The sequence below is a fragment of the Chlamydotis macqueenii genome, chromosome 1 (assembly GCF_036417535.1).
Source record: "Chlamydotis macqueenii isolate bChlMac1 chromosome 1, bChlMac1.mat, whole genome shotgun sequence".
Taxonomy (NCBI): Eukaryota; Metazoa; Chordata; class Aves; order Otidiformes; family Otididae; genus Chlamydotis; species Chlamydotis macqueenii.
In genome coordinates this window covers 6,166,796-6,187,610 of record NC_141556.1, presented here as the reverse complement: position 1 = coordinate 6,187,610, position 20,815 = coordinate 6,166,796, and the positions used below count along the sequence as shown (strand labels likewise).

The window sequence follows — 20,815 nt, the reverse complement described above, 5'->3', positions numbered from 1 at the left end:
ATTTTGCTTCTCCATCACAGGTCAGTTTTACACTTGGTTGCCCCTTTTTCATTTTCGGAGAGCTAGACAACCTTTTTTTTTTAAATTCTTGATGTCTTGTCTAAAGACATGAATGAGCTAACATCACAGATAGCCAACACCTCAGCTGTCAAAGGGAAAGCACCCAGAAGAGGCAGAGCCAGCAGCCTGGGTCGACCCATGTACGCTATGGCTCGACTTTAGGAAGCAACAGATATTATAGACTAAATACACAGCAGAGTGGACACGGAGCTGTTTAAACACCTCATAGTTACCAACAGCTTGCTTTCCCAGAGCGCGCCTGGGAGAAGAAGAAATCTTAGCTGTGTTTTGTTGTTATACAAAGATGAAGAATCAGCTAGATCAGGTGATTTTTTTAGGGTCAGTAGCTGAAACAGAGCTTCAGTACCCGGAGCCCTGCTCCAGTTAACAGTTGTATCTGCCCAGGTGACAGACTACACTTTCACTCTATGGAATAAGAGAATCAACTCTCCTGAATATACCCTGTTAGAAATGTTGTCCCCTATAGCAAGATTGCAAGAGATTCACAAGCTTCCTATGTGCACAGAGGCTAGAAACAACTCTGCTAAACGCTGTCCTAAATTATTCTTGTGTAGAATTAGTTGGGTACAAAAAAATAACAGCAGAAAAGGAGGAAGGAGAAGAGCTGTTCTTGAAAGTTTCTTTCTGATTATGCAAACGCAGAGTCCAAAGATTTTCGAGGGAATTGTTGTGTTAAATAGCCACAGTTGTAAATTGTGAATTCATAAATGAATACAAATGTGTAGCTGTCATAACTGGCAGATGACACTTCCTGAAGGATAAGCTTATACTCTTCCCCAGTGAAGGTAGCATGCAAGAGTTGCATCTCCTGAGACTTCTAATGTACAAATTCTTTGGCAATTCTTCCTAAGGCAGAACTGTTTTTAATTTAGAAGATGTCAACCTACTTGTTCTAGTGGGAGAAATTAATAAGCCAAGGATGCAGGTCGGTTGTACTGTAATACTGAGTAGATATGTCTCCATTAATTGCAGGATTGTCTGTGCTCACTTAAAAGCTGTTCTGTCTCAGAGCTTGATCCTATTGCGTTTGCTCAGATAAAATTCCCTTGGGCTTCTAATACCTTTGCTGCTGCTGACCTCTCAGGGGTGGGTTTGTTTCATGTCTGCTTGCACCACATGCTGAACCTCTTATTTCTTCTGCCTGTATAGTATGGATATGAATATAGATATTTATATCCTCTAATACTAATATCTCTATTGTGTTTATCTGTCCTGGACATTTAGAAAGTGCTATTTTATAGATGAGGAGTTAAAGCAACAAGAATGTAAAAGCTGTATTCAAATGGCCTGGATTGTAATGAGGGCTTTGGATGTAATATTTTCTTCTGGCTGCTCTAAGCAGCTCTCTACATGGTGCCTTACTAAAGCATCGGTCATTCTTCAGAAGCAGCCAAGTCTCTCCCCCGACCAGACGCGGGCACTTCGTGCTGCCTGATGTTCTGGTTTTAATTTGGGGGGGGGGGGGGGGCGTATGGTGGCAGCTTCTGTAACAAGCTTCTAGAAGTATTTTCCCCTTTGTCCAGTGGACTCGGCCGGGCCTAGGGCAGACTCGCTGCTGGCCAGGGCCAAGCCAGTTTGTAGAAAAGGTTCCCTGATAACACCTCTGTGATAACGTATTTAAGAAGGGGAAATACAGTAAAAAAGAAGAAGTGAAGATGTGAAGAAGCTGAAGCAGGGGCAGAGAGCGGGAAGCGCGAGCCTTGTGGGCCTTGAGGCCCTTACCCTCTAGCCTCCTGCTGGGAGGCCATCTGGGCCCAACTCGGCCCAGCCCGGCTGCGAGAAGTAGAGAGGTGATTAGATGGGAAGAGAACCTGAGAGGCGTCTGCCTGAGCTGATTGTGAAGAATTTTTGTGAGAGGAACGGCTGCAGACACCAAGGTCAGTGAAGAAGGAGGGGGAGGACTAATGCTGCTCCTGGCCAGAATTCCCCTGCAGCCTGTGGTGATGACCATGGTGGAGCAGGTTGTCCCCCTGCAGCCCACGGAGGACCATGGTGGAGCAGGTTGTCCCCCTGCAGCCCATAGAGTTCCATGGAGGAGCAGAGATCCACCTGCAGCCCGTGGAGGAACCCACGCTGGGGCAGGCAGATGCCTGAAGGAGGCTGTGGCCTGTGGAGGGCCTGTGCCAGGGCAGTAATTCCTGAGGGACTGCACCCCATGGAAAAATGACCCACACAAGAGCAGTTTATGAAGGACTGTAGCCCATGGGTGAGACCCCACGCTGGAGCAGGGGAGGAATGTGAGGAGTTCTTCCCCCAACAACGAAGCAGTGACATAAAACGACGTGTGATGAACTAACTGTAAGCCCCATTACCTCTTCCCCCCTGTGCTGCTTGGGGTGGGGAAGGAGGTAGAGATAATATTAAGCCCAGGAAGAGGGAGGGGTGAGCGGAAGTTATCTTGTTCTCTGTCTCATTATCATGCTTTGGTTTTAATAATAAACAAATAGTTTTCCCCAAGTCGAGTCTGTTTGCCTGTAACGGTAACTTTAAGAAACTCTCCCTGTCCTTATCTCAAATCTTGAGCCTTTTTTTTCCTTGTATTATCTCTCCCTACTCCCTCAGAGGATGGTGGGAGTGAAAGACTGCATAGTTTGATCCCAAGCAGGGCTAAACCACGACACCTGAATATAGCCCTGAGAGTCTTGATGAAGACAAGTGAGTTTGTGACCAAAAAGATGCTTAACTCCACATATCAACTATTAGCCTGGAACTCTTCTGCCAACTTTCTGACCCTTCTCCATGCAACTCATCTAAAGACCCTACAGAGAAGACAGGGGGCATTTACTGGAGTTATCCAAATCTTTCCTCCTTCAGCAGAATGGAGGAAAACCCTGGTCTAAAGGACTAGATGCAGTGTTTCGAGTAAATTTACAATGCATGCATGTACATAAAGTCCTTCAGTTTTGCCCATCCACTTCTCTTCATGATTATTCCACCCCAGTAAGCAATCTATTATCTTCTGGACTGACTTATTCCCCACATTTAGTAACTCTGTTCACACTATTAAGTGAATGATGCTCTCTAAATACCAAACACATATTATGTATGATTATATTTCCTAAATCTAAGGTTAGGATAATAAAACCTTGCCAGAATTAATGCTATGCTCTCCATACATAACCTATGTAGATGTTTCTAAATGTAAGTTGTTTTTTTTTTTTTTTTTCAAGAAACAGGAGCTTTCGTTTTTCAGTGAAATTCTACACAGTTCAGCACACTCCTAGGCAATGGGCATGGGTATTTTTGTAATTATAGCTTTTTTTTTTTTTTTTCTGAATAGAGAGGAAGTCCTCCCCTGCATACAAAAGCAACAGATATTAAATTTTGGATGGTGCTTGTATTTAGGAGAAGAATTCAGAAGGTGCTATAACATCAGAATTTCACCAACAGATTTTGTTTAGGAAGTGAGTAGCTTCTACTAGCTTAAGTATTCTTAAGAATAGTTTAAGAAAGTGGAAAATATTCTATATTAAGTTACAAACGACTATTTAAGTATTATTTAAGTATATGTTAAGTATATTATTTAAGTATATATTTTAACTGAGGTTGAACTGAGATTTCTAGTCAGATTATGATTTTAGCTAGATTAAAATACAGTCAGTGGAGTTCCCAGATTTACACAGACATCAATAAAATAACTTTTTTTTTTGTTAGGGTTTTATTTGTTTTCCTATCATTGGAAAAACGCTGTGGAAAAACTGGCGTTTTTGAGGAGGAACTGTGTTATAGCATAAGCTTCTGCATATTACCAATAAAAGGCCTTTATAGAACATCCTTATTTATGCTGTCAGCTCCATGAAGTAGGGGCAGTTGGTATTTTGTGTGAAATGAACCATATTATCCTCATTAATAAAAGGACCAGCCTGTCAGGTCTGCAACTATTATGAGCAACGGAGGGAATTTCACACTCCAAAGCAGGAGCTTTCCATTGACTTATGATTGTATCCTTTTATAAGCTAAAAGTACAGTGCGATCTACTATTTGATATAAGACTAGACCAAGACTCAGATGTTTCACTAAAATTATTTATGACCTAGGGCAGATACACCTGCTTTCCCTGTCTTTCTCACTTCTCACTCTTTGTATGTCTCTCTTTTTCAATGGGAGACTTCTTGGTAGAGACTTCTTTCTTTATGTACACCACGGAGCAGAAAAGCCTAGTTTTAAGCAGAGACTCCGAAATGGTAATACCAAAATGGTAATATCAACAATAAACAACATCTACTGCACAGTATGGCTGCAAAATGGTATGTAGAAAAACAATGTGGAAACAAATTAATTTGAGATATTTAAGGTTCAGAAAATTTGATGATTCAATCTAATTGGACATATTAAACAAACTACATTCAAGGGATATGCTCCTGGCACATTGTAAAAGCTTTTTTTTTTCCTTTTAAAATGAGAAATCTGGTTAATTAAATTTACTTACTAAACAGCTTGTATTACAACAGTAGAAAATGACAGATGTCTTTCATAAAATTAGTCATATTGTGGTAATTTTCTCCTCTCCCCCAAACATTGTGATTATGGACATATTTTCTCCTGTTAAAAAGCTATCATCTGTCATAATTGCTAATGAATTCAATGCAAAAATGTTCTGAAATAAAAGGTATTCCACATGAAATGTAGAAAAGTTTTTCTGCGACACATTTCCTCATTGCAACTTTATTCTGTGGGCTGTTAGCTGCTTGCAGAATATTGCATAATTTTAAAAGCTTATACTTACAAAGGCCAATCATGTATTAATTCATTTGGTATTCATTGAGAGACCTTTAATCATGATGGATTAATTTATTATAAATGCGGATATAATATGTTATTTCATAATATCACCACTGTAATTTAGCAATTAAACAGTCTGTTATTATTTCAATCACTGCCCAGATCTGTATCATGATACAATGTTTGGCTCCACGGTGAATTATTTTACATTACGTATAGGACAATGGATTTTTTTGAAGAGTAAACCTTTGGGGAAACAGAAATATGTAACATAATACTTTACTCTGATATTCTCCTTTGTCTCTGGGATGATTCATCCTAAATACTTAAAGCCAGCTAGTCAGAAGCTTGAAGTGATTACAGGTTTGATCCAAAGCTTACTGAAGTCAATGCCGCACTCAGCATCTTAGACCCTGTCGCAAGTGAGAGGGGTGTAAATACTTAGCAGGAAAAGGATGCGAAGAGGACAAAAATCAGGCAGGCACACAATTAAGTGCAATCTAGGGTAACAAGTAGAAATGGTCAGGTACAGGAAAATCTAACCTGTTATTTTTTGAAAGCTGAGCGACACTCCATTAGTGCTCCCTAGACAGACAAATATAGGGCTTTTCAAAGGGTCTGGGATGAAGTGATTATACTCCTATTCTTGCACAAGACTTGTGCCTTCCGACACTTTGGACTCAGAAGATGAATTGGTGTGCATTTATGCTCATCCAATTTTAGCAATGTCAGATGTCTAAATGTTATGATGACCTACATGGAATGACCTGGGAGAGAATCCGGCTCAGAAGTATAATTTCTATATTACAGATGTGCAAACTGAGATGGTTGGAAAAGAGATATCTTGCTTTGGTACCTACAGTAAATGTGGAAAGATGAGAGGTAGAATCCCTGGAAAATGATATTCAATGGTTTCTCTTTGTTCTAACTGCTTGGCCTTATTTCTTTCTTTAATGCGTGCTGTGGCCATGTTTGAATTGACACCATAGCAGCATATAACTGCACCACTTGCCACAAATTCTAAAGCTTTCTTTTTTTTTTTTTTTTTTTTTGAGAGGGGAAAAGTAGAGTTTGCCAAGTCTGTATCTCTAATTGGACACAAGTGAACAAATGGTTCTGTTACTTCAGGCTCATTTTTAAAGCTCCCTCTATTGACATTTAAGTAACTGATTCTTCTCCATCATTGTAAGCTGTCTTTTTTCCTGCCTGTCAAGAGCTTGCTAAATTAAGATTCACAACCCAGGATAGTTCTCATATGAACCCAAAAGGAGTCAATATGTTTACTTAGATAAATGGTTATTATACAAGGTAGTGTAAAATGCATAATTTTCTGTGGTATATAAAACCATGAAGCACAATCCATCATGAGTGACTCATTTAATCTCTGATGTATCACTGGATGCCTTCTTCAAAGAGCAATCTGGAATAAGTGATTCATATTAGGAGAGCTGGAAAAAAGCTGCACAGAGAGCAAGTGAAGAGATCAGAATCAAAATTATAATAATGTATATTCGATCATATGATAGAGATCACAAAATCCTGTTAAATTCTCCAGTGTATCACCCTCCCTTTCCAGGATTCACCCCCTCAAGAGCATTTTCTGCTCCTTTTCCTTCTCACATTTGAACTGGATAACAGAGCTATCTGCAACTGGAGATGAAGAGCATTTTTATGGGCTAACAAATCTACTAGAACCAATGGTTTTAATCTCTCCTTGGCTACAGAATCAAAGCCAAGTTCTCTGCAGGTGTAAATGGGATCTGCTCCACTGCCTTAGGTGGAGTTTCACTCATTTACACCATTAAAGAATTTGGCACTAAGGATGTTCAGATCAAAAGGTTCCAGTTGGCAAGGGGATGTACAGAAGAGAATCTGTCTGGGGAAATATTCTGGGAAGACTTATCTGTCCTGTGGAAAGAGGGCTTATTTTTCCTCAGAGGAATCTGCTATTGACAAATGCAAATTATATTAAATTTTGAGACATCTCATCTGACCCTACTAATTCTAAATTGGCCAGCTACTTAGGGACTCTGCCAAAGCCCTGCAGAAGGAAAGCACAGTGATGTGGTCCTCTGTGTGCATTTTCACATCATCATATTACATGCATATTGTATATTTTTATTTTCCACTGACATAACACTTATTGGTGGTCTGTATTGTTCATTTAATAAAATCATGATTGGACCATGTCCTGCCATAGCTTCTTGCACAGCACACACCAAAAGAAGTAGCATTATTAGTAGATGTGTCTGCATGATGCCACCTGCTGCATTGCCAGAAATAATTTTCACCTAAATTGGAGCTCCTGCATATGCAATGAAGCCTTTGCCATTATTATTTCAGAGACAACTAAGAAAGATCTGTTTATTTGTTAATAATCATTTTGGGAAATATGGGAAGCAATGAAATATCAAGACTCAATTAGAAAAATTATCTAAACTGACATTTCAAGTGAGTCGCATAACACAACTCCTACTCCCTTCCCGCCATCCTGCTCTGTGAAATGCATGCAGCTGTCTTTTCCAAGGGGAAGGCATCAGTATATTTACGTTTTTATGTATTTGGATGCTTGCTCAGGATCCAATTTGCTCCTGGACAAGGGCATATTGATGACTATCTGGTGTGTTTATATGGATGGATACAGATGTGCTTGGTCTGAAAGCCAGCTCCACTCCAGCAGCCCTCATCAGGTCTCATTAACTCAGTACCAACAGCCAGCTTTATTTCCTCTAATGAAGGCAGGAAATTTCCTTGCCTCCACCCACACCCCTTCAGGTAACAGGATGATTTTGCACCAGGCGTGCACCAGGTTAGATCAGATGTCTATTTGATTCACTGTCCGATCTCCATCAGTGGTCAATAGTGGATGTATAGAGCAGGATGTAAGAGTAAAGCAAGCTTATAACACTTTCCCATCTTCCAAAATTTAGTGGTTCAGGGATATCCTGTAGATATATCCACACACTGAATTTTTATTATGCAGGCTGCAGATATACTTTTATCTTGAAAACATTCTACTTAATATGTACGGTCACCTCGTAGAAATTATTCCCATCTCCTCTTTTCAGGTCCCTTGTAACATGGTTGACAAGGTATGAAACTCCACCAGTCTGAAGTTCAAATCAGAGCTAGTGAGTACTCTGGATAGAACAGTCTCTTTGTTCTGTGTTTCTACTAGTTATGTTTGTGGTAATGAAAAAAAAAATCAAGGCCAGGGTTGTGGCTTAAGCACTAGTGCCTGATTGTTCATAGATATTTAGTTGATAGTGTGCTCCCCTGCAGAGCTTTGGTTTGTGCCAGCTAACACTCTCCTGCAGAACGTTCAGGCTTGGGTTGAGGGACAGCAGGTACCAACAGCAAAGCTGGATCCTGTCAGATTGCCTGGGATGCAGGGAGTGTATGCAGATGAATATGAGCTGTTCCATGCCAACAGGTCTTGGGGCTATACGGTGGTTCTTGGCTGTTTCATTACATAGTACTGACATAATTGTAGAGGAATGCCTGTAAGTAAGGTATTGACAATAGTAACATCAACCACTGTCACCAGGACTTTCAAAATCAGTTTCATTACCTTCCTGAGAAGAATTTTTCCCACCCAGGAAAATTAATTTTAAGGCAATGAATGCTGCATAAAGAAACTTGGAGGCATGGAGGATGTTTTGAGTAGAGAAGCTCCTCAAGCTAGTTTTGCAGCATGTGAAAAGTAGTTCCTTTTGAAGTGTTTCCTGTCCTGCTTCTCCGTCACTTAATTTATCCTAATGTATTTTGTGAAACTTATGCAGAGATATACATTTATATAGGATAAACCACTAGTTGCGGTCATGGATTACCACTTTTTTTCTAGTAAAATCCTTGAAGACTAATTCATATGAATTTGTAAATCACACTTCATGAGAAAGTCTTGCCTAAGGTTTTTAATATTTTGACGTATGAAGTTGATTGGGAATAACAGAAAAATGAACTTTTTCTGTATATTCACTCTTGTATTCAAGCAAAGGTAAGTAGCTACGACACAGAAGTATATTCTTTTACTGTTGAAAGAGAAGGACAGAAACAAAATTAAACTATGGCAATGTTTTTTTTTTCTGTTTTATGGTGGTTGGCTTGTCTTCACATGCAGAAGGTGTCGCTTATCTTTGCTCTAAATTATAGGGCTTTTCATTTAGATAAACACATCAACTGATGATATTTCTGTGTTTTTCCAGAAGGTGTTATCTGTGCAGTAGATTATGAAATGCCCTGAAAGGCAAGAAAGATGTATCCAAAGGAGTACATGGACAGAGTATTGCCTTCCAGAAAGTAACTTTATTGGCTTGTTTGAACTCAGAATTTGCAATTCTGCTGGAAAGAAGCGGCATCTGGATCTTTGTATGTCAGTAGTTAGAACTGTGAGAATTTCTAATACAGAGGTACAGTATAGAACAATATAGAAGTCTAATGTTCATATCCTTTATTGTGTTGACTACTACCTGTCTCCACAAAACTTTGAACTACTGCATCCACATAAGCAAGTTTGAAACCTCTAAAACAAGACAGGGTGCTTTGCTGCAAGAATACAATTAACCTGTACTACAGCCTTACAGAATGTAGTTATCCCAGTGTAGAAATTCCTGGCTAAAATTATTTTTTGTGCAGAAAATTGTGTGTGTCGGAGCAGTAACTTCTACTGTCCTTCAAGATTAGTCAGACTATTGTTTGCCATTCTAGGGCAGATGCTCAGCAGACTTCCAGGGGTTATTCTGATTTATATCAGCAGAACGTCTGGCAGGCTTATGTGAGTAGAAGTTAAGTTGTTCTCAAGAAAACAAAACTGAAATGAGCACTAATATAAAAGCCCTACATTTTTATGTAGTAGTTCTGATGTGGGTACAAACACACCTGTGTGCCCAAAACAAGATAACCTGTGCATTTAGTAAAGTGTGTCTATTTTTTCTGGATTTATTTGTAATTCATTTATTAATAAAGATGTAATCTGTGGTGGCGTCTTTATTCTGCCACAAGAGGAGCTCCTGGCTTCATAACTTCACTGGAGCAACCCAGATGATGAATATGAGCTGAAGAATAGAAGCCAAATCCTTCTAGGCGCTGTATATTTGTGCTTGCCAGAAAAATTGTGGCCAGTCGAAGGAGCAGGAGATGGAAAGTAGCCATCTCTATTTTGGCGCTTCTCAAAGTCCACTGAGGCCACTATGCAAGCCTTTCATACTTGGAGCTACATAAGTACCTTCTGAAACTCGATACAGGAATTGGGGGGCAGCAGAGACTGCTTATTTATGAGTGAGTTAGCAGCCCCTGATGCAGCACTTGCCATAATGCATCGCCTCAATGCAGCTTATTCATACTCCTGGCAAGAATTATCCTCATGGGGAGCTGTGCTTTCAGATGTTGCTGGCCAGAATATGAGCATACTTTACTGCTTCTCTTGCAGAGTAGGAGTATATTCACTCTGGGGGCAGTTTTAGCATTTGGCCCTATGCCTGGACATCATTACTATTGGGCACTTACACGGAATACAATCATGCTGACCAAAGTCTGTACTGAAAAGATTACGTTCTCCCAAACCAATATTTTCAATTTGGCCCTTATGCTTCTGACAGCAGGAAACTTTTGGAAACACCGTAGGCAGTGTTTGCTGTAAACAGCATTACCTGAAAAGCCTGGTGAAGATCACAGGTTTCATGAAAGCAAGGTAATACAGAAATATGGTACCCTCTAGTTAAATGGGATGAGGTGAAGTGAAGCAGTTAAACAATATGTGCTCCACGAGGCACAAGAGTTCAAACTGCCTTAAAGCAGCTCTTCTAAGAAAGCACCTGGTTAAAGAGTCTGGGGCAAACTGACAAAATTTACTTTAACTACAGAGAATAATATTTTCTTGCTTATAATGCAAACATTTTTACTTTTTAAAAATTTCAAAATGTTATTCTACTTAGAAATGCGACTGACAATCAGACAGCAGCACCACACACAAGTGTACCCTGGATCTAAAAGGGGAGGGAGCTTTGAGTTTCAGGCTGCAAGTGTTCCTTTTCATGTCACAATTACAGTAAAATGCTTTTCTATATCTGGGCATAAAGAAGTATAAATCAGCTAAAACATTTGGGTGCAAATCTGAATACCACCATATTTATGACATCTCGAGGCATTTGATTTCCAGAAACTGTGCTTGTTAGTTCACTTGGCAGAGGGCACTGAGTGAAAAAAAAAAAGTGATGATATTCTGGCAACAAAACATTTACTTACTTGGTGAACTTAAAACATTTCTGTGGCTGCAGTGGCTTCTGTGGGACTATTCCCATACCATAATCTTAAGCACATAATTAAGGGCTTTACTGGATCGGTGCCTGAACAACCAGTGCTGATTTCTGTTGAATGCACATTGTGGTAGGAACCAATTGTAAGCTCATTAAAATGAGCAGAAAGGATCCAGCAGACACTGGATCAAGCCTTGTCTCAGGACTTTCATCAGAGAAACAACAATGTCTCATGTTTACTCTTTCACAGGTCACTGAGTTCCCAGACTTCAGGTCATTGATTACATCGTATTATCAATGAAGTTAGAGATTTACCATCGACTTAAATGGGTACAGGAGAGGGCATGAAGAAAAAAAAAAAATAATAATGTACTATTTGTGATTCTGGGTATTGGTTACTTAAAAAGCAAACACGAAAGTAGGCATGCTGTTGAATTCTTGGCCCCATTTTAGAGCACTGTGTGTGCCATGCAATGTGTTTGATAATGTGCATTGCATTTCTCTGGAACAGCACTGGATACGACTTTTACCCGCTCTCCCTTTCCCTCAATGCCCAGACTAATAAATCTCCCATTTGTCTCACCTGTAGTTACAATAAAGCTGTTCTCAACAGTGTTAACATCTGCCATGGTCATTCTTCTGGGGTGAGAAAGGCAGAACATTTTCGTTTCTTGTTCATTTGTGAACACTAGTTAAGTGAAGCTGTCACTTTTGACCAATTATGAGAGAGGATTTTATAGCACAGTCTCCTTCCTAAAGCTAAACTGACATGGCCAAGCCCCATTTTATAGGCATTCTTAAATTCTTCCCAGCCATATTTAAAACCCTTATGCTAAGTGATGGCAGGTGCCATGTGTTTTCACAGCTACATTAGAAAATGCAATTTTGTGGCAACTTGACCATGCCAGTGAAGCAGTAAATTTCTGTAATCTCTATGGCTAAGAATTTCACACAGGACTTTGCTGGGAATCTGTAAAGCCCATTAGTACAGGAGCATGATAAAGATAAAATTAAAATAGCTTTACAGTAAAAGCCAAAAAAAAAAAAAGAGAAAAGTCTGGGGATTTTTTTCACTGCTGGAGCAATGAAATGTGTCAGAGGAAAATGCAGAAATAGACAAAAAAAAAGCTTCACTGGGCTCATCCAGCCTACTCTTCTTTTCCAATGACTGCCACCCATTTAAGAGAAGTGATAATTTGGCTTCAACAAATGCTAACATAGGCTTATCCTAAAGCACAACTGGGATGCAAAACTTCATAAATCTCTTTTATAAAATCTTACTCCCTGTAGAGTACATTTGTACTGGGATAACATCTTTGTCAGCAACAGGGACAGTAGGATAGAGTGCACCCTCAGCAAGTTCGCCAATGACACCAAGCTGTGTGGTGCTGTCGACATGCTGGAAGGGAGGGATGCCATCAAGAGGGACCTTGACAGGCTGGAGAGGTGGGCCTGTGCAAACCTCATGAAGTTCAACCAGACCAAGTGCAAGGTCCTGCACGCGGGTCGTGGCAATCCCAGGCACAAATACAGGCTGGGTGGAGTATGAATGGAGCCCAGCCCTGAGGAGAAGGACTTGGGAGTGCTGGTGGACGAGAAGCTCAACGTGAGCTGACAATGCACACTTGCAGCCCAGAAAGCCAACCGCACCCTGGGCTGCATCAAAAAAGTGTGGCCAGCTGGTCGAGGGAGGTGATTCTGCCCCTCTACTCCGCTCTGGTGGGACCCCACCTGGAGTACTGCATCTAGCTCTGCAGCCTTCAACATAAGAAGGACATGGACCAGTTGGAGCGAGTCCAGAGGAGGGCCACGAAGATGATCAGAGGGCTGGAGCACCTCTCCTATGAGGACAGGCTGAGAGAGTTGGGGCTGTTCAGCCTGGAGAAGAGAAGACTCCAGGGAGACCTTATAGTGGCCTTCCAGTATCTAAATAGGGTTTATAGGAAAGATGGGGAGAAACTTTTTAGCAGGGCCTGTTGTGGTAGGACAAAGGGTAATAGTTTTAAAATAGAAGGAGGCAGATTCAGACTGGATATAAGGAATAAAATGTTACAATGTGGGTGGTGGAACACTGGTGCAGGTTGCCCAGAGAGGTAGTGGATGCCCCATTCCTGGAAACGTTCAAGGCCAGGTGGTACAGGTCTCTGAGCAAGCTGATCTGGTTGAAGTTGTCCCTGCTTCTTGCAGTGGGGTTGGACTAGATGACCTTTAAAGGTCCCTTCCAACCCTAACTCTTCTATGATTCTGTGTTTCTATAATTGTCCTCACAAATATTTTTAGCAGCTTAGAGAGATTATAGCCAAAACTTTCGTAGTTCCTAGCATGTGCAACTCGTAATGATGTATCTGCACACCATTCATTAGTTGTTTCACTCAAGAGATCCTCATTTAACAGCATGAGCTTTGCTGTTGGAACTGAGACACCTTGATGTTACTCAGGTTTGCCAAAGCCCCCCCAGCTTCAGCATCTCAGCCAACATGAGGTTAGGTGCACATTGCATCGCATGAAGAGCCAGAAGGTCTGTGCAGAGGGCAAGATCATTGACCTGACTTGCTTTGGAAAAGGATCCATGCTGAAAATGGGACCAACACCACTTTCCCTTTTTACCAGCTCTTCATCAAAACATTAAATTTTCCTTCAGGACTCCACAGAGAGGTATCACTGCCAGGGGACAGTTTTACACACGGAGACAGATCCAGGATTGGGTCTCTTGTCTCCAACAAATCCTGAGACAGCTGTTAGATTCTTCAACAGGGTATCTTAATTATCAGCAGCAAGTAGATGAAAAACTGCAGTTAGATCCTGCACAAATTCATTTATTATTGTTTTCCTGACCTGTAAGTCATTTCAGTAGGTATTTCCCAGATTTCCTATAAAATCATGTGAACTATATAATTTTTTTTCCCTTTGAAAAAGAAAGATGTGATCCCAGTATAATCACTGCAGGGACTGAATCTTCTAGAAAACAGAGAAAACAACTTGCTCAGAGTGCAGTGCTAGCCAGGGAGAGGATTGCAGTATGGATTGCTCACTTCTCCAGCAGTAACCACTCCCACAGGTTTTGCCATGGGATTTGGGCAAAACGCCTAAAGAACACAGATCAAACAAGAAAACATCTTTGAATGCTTATGGTTTGGGGTGAGGCAGAAATGTTTTGAAAGTTACACTTAGCAGCTCCCTCGATCTCTTAAGACTTCACGCAAACAAGCAAGGTTGGAGAATCAGCTCACACGCTTCTGCGCTCTGTGTGGCTGCGCTGAAGCCAAAAAGGCTATTCACTGAGTGGCCCTTTGAAGTCAGTGGAGTTTTGTCATTGATTTTGAGAGGCCCGGCATTTCATTCACAGTGTGTGAGGTTAAGCATGTGTGGTTAAGTCCTTGCAGGATCAAGGCTTAAATGTGTAAACCTGTTCAGCAAGAGTACCCAGCCTTTAATGTCCTGCAAATGTGGTCTCTTTTACTGTGTGACGCTGGGCAGGCTGCTATTGCTCTTCACTCGACCGCGAAAGCTTCGTTTAGTATGTATATGTCCTTTATAATTGTCAGTGACTTAGGCTACAGCGAAAGAAAGGCGTTAGCAGAGCTGCTTATTAACGGAGTGCCTATGGAAAACATTGACTGCATCAGATTGATTAAGGGCCACTATTAATCTATACTTCTGTCTCTTTTTATCCGAAACATGGGCAGCAGGCCTGGATTGCTCACTATGTCAGTGGCTTATACAGTGTTTATACATTAATCACTGAAAATAGCAAATGTATGAGATCAAATCCTGTGTTCAGAGCTCCTCTATTATATGAGACATTCTATTTCATATTAGCACATTTTCTGCATGCTTCAAAATCTAGCCACTGCCCTTGTCTGAATAAAGACTATTTCTGCAAAACACTGCAGAACTCAGGTTCTGAATAGAGCTACCTCACTCATGCCTGATGGTCAAGGATTTTATATTGAAATGAATGGTGGAATCTAGCTTCTCTAACTTAAACCAAACCCACACGTAATATTTAGGTTGCTGAAGGTTACCTAAGTGAAGAGAGAAATGAATCCTAAGGGAGATCATGTTTGTCTGATGTACAGTGCGTCCATACTGCTGAATGTCTTAGCTATCTAGTGTGTGTGGTCTTATGTCTCTAACAGCCATATGGTGTATTTTTATATATATTCATATATATTTATGTGCTTACATTTTAACTTTTGAAATTAATCAAATTTTCCTTGGAAATAAAACTGACTGTGATGCTGCTTATGGCGATCCTTAGGTATCACTTCCTCTAGAGCTCACAAACAAGGCTGTTCCCAAGCTGGTGCCCTCTGCTCCTTTCAGCCCTCTGTTCAAGTGGGCTGTGAGCCCACTAGCATCACCCACAACCCTTCATGCCATGTCCTTGGCACAAAAGCCAACACCTGGGGCCAAGCAACATCCATAGACGGCCAGGTGAGATGTGGAGAGGGGGTATGCTGTAACAGCTGGGAGCTAGGGATCTCTCTGCAGAAAATACTTTCAGCACTGTAAATGCGGCCTTAGCTGTGCAAATCTAGGAAGCCAAACTGTCTTCTGGAAGCTTTCAAACACACATAGCTTCCTCTGAGTAAGGGAACTTACATCAGGAGCATCAGCTCATTAAAATGCTGGTGCCTAAGTTAGGTAGACTTCATTCTACTCATGGAATTTCTTAACTCTTAGATTTTTTAAAGCACTGCAGAATAACTTTTAAATTCCACTGATGTGCAAAGTAGAACAAATAAACCAATCACAGCATCTCCTTTCACTAGATCTGTTCAACCTAATAAGAGGAACAAGATTAACTGTACATTAAACACACTTGTGGCTGCATCCTCCCAGCAGCCCTTCAGGACTAATGATACGTGAGGGACATTACCCTGTCTATGCAATCCAGTCCTTGTTTCACTATGATTAGCCTTGGGTTAAGCCTGTTCCCAGGTGTGTGAGTCTCAGTAAGCCAATAGTACTATGACTGTTTTTCAAGGTGTTTAATTTACAGTTTTAAGTCCTCAGTCTTCATGAGGTAGTTACAAGAGAAACCAAGCAGAGGAGGAAAAGACGTCTAAATTAAGAAATGCAACAGTATGGTTAATTAAGAAAATTTGAGGAGGAGAGGCAGTTAAATGGTCTGAGTCTTGAATGTGATGTCCTTCAGTGGAATTCAAAGAAAGGAGACATTTAAAATAGGTCAGATAAATCACTCCCTGAAAGCGCCTGCTTGTTTCCTCTGACTGTAATGGGACCCTGAGGTGGTTAGCTCAAATGTAGGTGTCTACAGCATAAGTATCTAAATTTGAATGAGATGAATCCTACCTCTGGCATCTGAATGCCGTGAACAGAGAGCAGAGATTTATATGGGGCAGCTCCAGGCAGCTGGAGATTCCAGTTTGGGAAAGCAAATTTAAAAAAAAAAATAGATATGCAGAGGTTTTGGCTTGCTCAAGCTTTGTTACCTTCCCCAAGGAAGATGAGAGTAAATATCTTCAACAATGGAACTAAGAAAGATGTAGCTCCAAGAGCTCTCAGAGAACATCAGCCTTAAGATGGGGGCTAAGTTATCAGCCTCGCAGGCCACAGGAGATGCAAAGCAACCAAGGAAGACTTTATGTGATAATTATAAGCTAGAACTGAGCTCTCAGGGGCTCTACTTCTCTTTTCACTTTGTTTCATTCTTGATAATATTTTGCTGTTTAACTTAATAGAATAAAATATTTATTTATATTCTTAATTCATATCTAGTGACCTGATAAATACTATGTGCTCTATTGCCTTGGGAGTGATGAAAGTAATGAGGAAGTATTAGATTATTTTTAGGGTTTCATATACCCTATACATGGTTAGGAGGCCCAAGGAGTCTACAGCAAACCGTGCACACATGGCCAGGAGATGAAGGACAAGTGACTGTCTGCCAGGCTTGTGGAAGGAGTGTGTCTTGGCAAGAGTTGTCCCAATATGTTATCAATCAGCTAGAGAAGGAGGCCCAGAGACTTGAGGTCACTCTGAGCCAGGTTCAGCTTCGTTTGGCGATGTAGAGCCTCAAGAGTGGTTCTTGCTGAATGAAGACCATAGATAATTTGTTAAATCAAATGGAAACACAGCAAGCCTCGTATAATGCCATAAATCATTTGCAGTTAGAAGAGAAATTTAGAAGTCTTTTATTACTAGAATGAAAAAAATAAGCCTCAGAGGTTAAAATCTAAGCATTTTGTCATGACTCTATGGTGCTTCAATTCAGCTGACCAGAAATGTAATGCTAATAAATAACCCCATTCATGGAAAGAGGTGCTATGGCATGTTCTTAAGTACTTCTTCACAGTCCTGAGAAAAGTCTGAGGATGTGGCCTCTCTCAGGAGAAAGAAGTGGATGAAATCCCATCATTATTGCCCATAGCAAGTCTGTGATTTACACAAATTCTACCTGCTGCATGCAACTCAGATTTGCAGTGACTGTGTATGGAGAGATGTGGAAGAAATACAGAATGATGCCAGCTTTTTCCTGTAAAGAAAATTCATAGCTATGTTATCAAAGTTTCTAATTATAAAATTTCTTTAATATTTTATTAATAGGAGGGGAGAGAAGATGCCAAAACTTACAGCATTTCACAAGTAAGATTATGGGCTGATTTCTGATTCGATGACAGAGCCCTAATAATAAAACTCAAAATTTTATACCACATTTCTCTAGTGATGATAGAAGTTCTTTGTGCATAATAGCACCATTTCTATTCAGGAATCTTGTTAACAGTTGTAAACTCAGATTATCGCTTTTATTAGCCTAGTGTTTTCTTATTTCTGTGTTACTGACAGGAAATTACAGCAAGTTTTCTGGCCTGCTTTTTTTTTTTTTTGTTACAGTGAAAGCAAATCCATTCAACTAGAAATTTCCAACCACTAGGTAGAAGACAGTATTGCTAGAAGCCAACAGCAATCTGAAGTGAACAGTTTAATTAAAAATATATACGTACTTAAAGACTAAATTCAAAGAGAAAGTAGACTGGTAGATTGGGTTAGGGTGGTGGAGTTTTTTTTAAAGGTACAGATATCTGGCTTTTTATGCTTTGTGACTTTAGGAACAATTCTTGTCACCAAACTCAGATTCTAAACTTGGCTGTGCTATGTTTTCATATTGCTTCACAACAGTTAACTTTGACATCACCCCTATGACTGAACACCCCTGGCTGCATTCAGGCTTTAGTCTGGGCAACCTTGCCCATTGCTGAAATGCCCACCATAGACAGTGGGAATCAATCGCCATGGGCTTCTCATGGTTTTGGGTGATTAGGAAGCTCAAATGAGAGTATTGGTAGTTGCTTCACCCCGTTAGAATACTTGAGCATTGTAAAAGCACTGTTCCTAAGAGAATGTGAGACTATAGCTGCATAATTTACTGTCAACAGCCTACAGTTTATTCATATTACATCAGATACGCTTCTAACTGTCAGTTGATACTGAGTGAATAAAAACTTATTTCCATAACAAGAACACTGAATTCAATCCTTTTCTTCTCTGGTTATAAATGGATGGGAGTTTAGGATTACAAGGGACAAAGCCTAATTTTCTGGGCCTTGCAGACCTTGGTGTTGGGGTAGGGGGAGACAAGTTGTCAGGGCAAAAACAAGATGTGGGAGCTACAACGACCTCATTTCACAAGACATGAGCATTTTCTGCACAAGTGAAGTAAACCTTCAGAAAAGGATTGCAGTGCTTGAAACAGGGAGTGATGAACTTCTGCAAGTGCAGCGCCCTTAACCCTGTGCCCTAACAAAGTTGCTGTGAAAGAATGTGATTTCCCATATGGCACTGGCACGTTATCTCCTTCTCTCCAGAGACACATAAGGGAGTCTATGTTTAATCCCTTGACTGCTCCTCATTTCCTGTCTCCTTGCACAACTCTGCTCCTGTGATCACATCATGCATTTGACAAAATAGACCTTTGAGTCTGGAAAATCTGATGTATCAATCTGTGGACTATTAATTTCAAGATATCTTTTTTTTTTAATTTAAAACAATATTAAAGAAAACAGCTTACAATGAGTTAACACAACTGAATAACAATGGCTTTCTAACTCCATTAGATTTCTCTGAAAAATCCCGTCCTATATTCAAAAACTTTTCCTCATCGTAGCCACAAACCTGTGAACAACTAACTGTGAGAGTGGTGTTTATTCATGTAGTTTATTCTAAATATTCAGTAAAAGCCTACTCGATCCAGTCTTAGGTGTAACAACAACTAGTTGCAGTTAGGAAAAGAGAGAGTTCAGAAATCATAAGACCCAGTCCTGCTAGTACTCATTAATTTCCTCTTAAATATAGGATGAGCTCAGCCTTCCTGTTGATTTCAGTACATGTTGTAGCATTTAATACCGGGCAGAATTACATCCAGAAAGTCTGAGGAAAAAAAACATCACTTTGTAAGTTTTATGAAGGCAAACACAAAGCAGAAGTAAAATATATCTGATTTTCTAAAAAAAAAAAATTAATATAATAATGTACTAGTGTCAGAAAAAAAAACTAGAAAGCAGACCTTGGAAATGAGGGGACTTGCAAGGCAGGAACTGCAATATGTATAATACAGATCTGATTGTATCTGGCAGGCTTGTATTCATAGGAAACTATCCACAGCATCAAACTCATTCTTCACAAAAGCAACGCTTGGTATTTAATCTCAAAGTTTGTCAGCTTCTTGCAATTAACTACTACAATGGTACGAGAAGATATGAAGTGGAACATCCTTTCCCCCCTTCTCCAGAAAAACAATACAAGGGACAGCAAGAACTTTACCCAGCACTGGACAACAATAAATCCTGGGTACACTGGCCCCACTTGAGGCAAGCTGAAAAATACTTATTTATTTTTTTAAAAAGTTTCAGTGTTGCACTTCCCTACCTAGTAAACAGCTGAACAGGCAGAATGATACCCAAGACCATCTCCTCCACCCCCATCTCCACCCCCGGCGTATCAGTGCTTCAGGCAACGTTTGGGGAAAAAAAAAAATCACACACACAAACCCCCCAACTCAAGTATCTTTTCTGATAGGAGCATGAAACAGTAACCAAAAAACAATCAAGTCCTCATTGTCATAGTGCGACAATCACAGCATTGCTTCTGTTGAGCAAATAGTCAATTCGCAGGGAGAAAAGCATCATGAGGACAGACACGAAAGCTGTTATTATCCATTTTAAGTAATAGGAGAAGGTCACGTATCAAGCAGTTACACCTTTTCATTACATCCTAACCCTCCACAGCAGGGGAACCACACTTACGACTGCATTAGATATACAAAAGATTTCAGCTCCAAAAAAGGAAAAGAATAGATGGGCAAAGGAAAAAAAAATTAAATTCGTCTTACCAGCACGTTGCAGCACCAACTTGCTTGAAGAAATGTTGCCTTTGCAGATTTCTCTTTTAATTATCCTGGAAGAAGAGGGGGGAAAAAAAAAGAAGACGACGAAGCAGGGTTGTTAAATTAGCGTGTGCTAGAATCTTTTCAGTTTGTCGCAGAGTAGAAAAATACAAAAAAAAAAAAAAAGAAACAAAAAGGCATGCGAAGGAAAAAAAAAGAAAAAGAAAGCTCAGTAATTTAAATTTGCTGTCAGTTCAGGCAGCATCGCTCTGTCCCGCCCCTCTTCCCACTGGGTTCTACTACCTGCAGGGCTGCAACTGACAGCTACTGTGCAAACAAAAAAAAAGGCAAAAAGCATGCTGGGACCATGCTGTCTGCTGTCTGAGTCTCTCTCCACTTCTGATGACTG

The 20,815-nt window shown here is 40.3% G+C and overlaps 1 protein-coding gene across 3 annotated transcripts in view; it reads right to left on the bottom strand.

The window, feature by feature from the left end:
* Positions 1-20,802, bottom strand: part of CELF2 (CUGBP Elav-like family member 2) — a 565,018-nt gene extending 544,216 nt beyond the window's left edge. For 2 of the 3 annotated variants that reach the window (XM_086744963.1, XM_086744970.1), the window contains exon 1: positions 20,413-20,639. The gene's annotated coding sequence lies outside the window, so the exon portion shown is untranslated. Of the gene's footprint in view, positions 1-20,412; positions 20,640-20,709 lie in introns of those variants that run through there. The other variant, XM_086744976.1, reaches the window with a different exon arrangement.
* Positions 20,803-20,815: the final 13 nt, after the last annotated feature.